Below are 2,474 nucleotides of genomic sequence, written 5' to 3'. Positions count from 1 at the left end.
CTACTTGTGTGGGTGGGTGTGTGTGTGTGTGGGTGGTTGTGGGTGTGTGTGTGTGTGTGTGTGTGTGTGTGTGGGTGTGTTAATACGTTTGCTCTAGTTTTAAGTGTAGCCAAAAACAATATCAAGAGGGGCTTATTTTTAACAAGCTTATGGACAACAATCTCACAGATGCAGCTTTTGTAAGTGTAGCCAAATCAATCTGAGGGGGGTCATACTTTCCCGGGAAATTCCAGAGGGCATTTTTACAAAAATCTTGGATTAGACGGGGTGCTACACTTGAGCAAAAAACTCATATGGGCATGTTGAGCTTGTTTTAAGTGTAGCCAAATCTGCTTGAGGGGGGCTCATCATTTGTTGTGCTGGTTGTACCTCAAAACACACTACTGGCAAACCTTTTGTAAAGGTGTACTTCAGTCTGTGCAATCAGCCCTTCCCATTTGTGAACAATATACTGGGAAAATCCACCGTCCTTCACTGTTGTCATTGCACTACAAAACCATCGTGATTTAGTATTAGGATATCGCGTAGTGAAGAACTGTTTACAAGCATCGCCCAAACCATTGATTCTCCCCCCAAAACCTTTCCCTGCCTTCTTTTTTCTTTTCCTAGCTCTCAGCATGCGGTTTTCTTGCCACTTGAGGAAGACTGGCCGATTGTGAAAGAAAAAAGGAACGGGAGAGGAGGGGGGTTCATGAGGGGCGCGAGCGGTACAGAGGGGGAAACGGCTAGCGCGACCAGCTTAGAAAAGTCGAAGTTAAAATTTACATACATTGCTCTGTACGTCGACAAACTACAGACATTCTAAAGAAAATTATGTAAGATCAGTTTCATTTCTTTGCTGTAGAAGAACAGTAGAAGCTTTCTTGTTCTTTAAAATGTTGATTTAAGTTATTACATGTAATTGGCGAGCAAGTGAATTTTACGAAATTGAGATAAGAAAACTACGTAATAAATAATGTATTTAAAAAAAGGCTTAACGACATAACAAATTTCATATTTGATCTTTAACTCAGTAAAATTTAAATGCCACACACTTGACTGTTCGAGCACAGAAGGTCGACGCAAGAACCTATTTTTTAGGTATCGTCACCAGCGGTGATACGGACTCTTAAATGAAAGCTTACAATATTCTGAACAAACGAAAACAAACTTGAAATTTCTACGGCAAACCTGAGGGAAGATACTATCATTTATAACCTAATGCGTTTGTTTCAAAGTGGAGCGGCAAGTAGCGTACACGGAGATTTTAAAAAGCGCGTAACTTCTGAACCCCTTGACCAATCTATGAAAAGTTGTCATTTTTGTAATTAGCTTCAAAAGTTCTATAAGTATACCGAATTTCATCAAAATCAGAGATGGTGGGTGACATTTTCACAAAATTCTGGATGATTTGACATGGAATGACCCTCTTGTTCTAAGTGTTCGTTAGTTGTATGTATTCTTGGTCTTGGTAGCTGATCACGGAACTGTTAGATATTGTTAAAATTATTGTTTGACGTTAATAATATGGGATAATTGAAGACTAAAATTGGTAAACACTGTAAGTGCCACAATAATTGAAACACAATTTTCCATGTTAAACTGTGAAATGTGCCATGCTTTATAATGTGGTAAACGTGAAATGTGGCTGGTAGTCCTCTAAGTAGTTTAAAGGGCGTGTAAAGAGGCACTAGTGTGAACGTTCTTACGGGCTGATGTGTTGAAGGATGCGATTTCCCAACACTTTCGCTTTTGGCACTAGCAACGTTTACCACTTTCAGTCCTCAATTGTTGTTCCTTTTTTTCATTTAGCTTTAATATATGAGTAATTGCTCATTATATATTATGCAAACTATTAAAATAAGCTTGAAAATCAGAATTGAAGTTTTTTTTTTAAAGAATTAAAAACTGTTTTACATACGCCAGTGTTTGTTCTCCATCACACCCGTCTGATGGCTAAGTTTCCACCTGGTTGTATGCAGGGAGGCGAGGGAGCTGCAGTGGGTGGCATACTCAACGGCGGCTGTTGGGGATCGCAAATCACACCTTTGGCCTAGTATTCCTAAATGAACGTAAAAGGCCGATAATTTCATGCAATTAATAAACTAGGTCAAATTTTCAAAATACGCCACTGAAAAAAACCCCTGTTTTTAGAGGATTCCTGGTATCGAAACGAGCAAAGTAAGTTAAGTTCCCCTTGCACATCGCATTTTTTATTTTCGTCATGAAGGCACTCGAGGGTGGTGTTGAGGTAGGACCTCGCACGATCTCATCATTTTGAGAGGTAATGTGATCGGTAACATTTTCCAGGTGCATTTATTCACTTCCCTGAGGTGGGAAAATCCCAGATCCGCTTTATGCGGGGACAAGGCTGGAAAACTTGATCATTTATTATCACCCACCCCGGGAATCGAACACAGGTCCCCCCTCTTGACAACGAGACAGCCTATCGACGGGACCACCGATGAACAAAGGAAAAAGGTTAAAATTTGTTT

This window comes from Lepisma saccharinum, chromosome 3 (assembly GCF_977018435.1).
Source record: "Lepisma saccharinum chromosome 3, izLepSacc3.1, whole genome shotgun sequence".
In the NCBI taxonomy this organism is placed as follows: domain Eukaryota; kingdom Metazoa; phylum Arthropoda; class Insecta; order Zygentoma; family Lepismatidae; genus Lepisma; species Lepisma saccharinum.
This window is presented reverse-complemented; position numbering follows the sequence as displayed.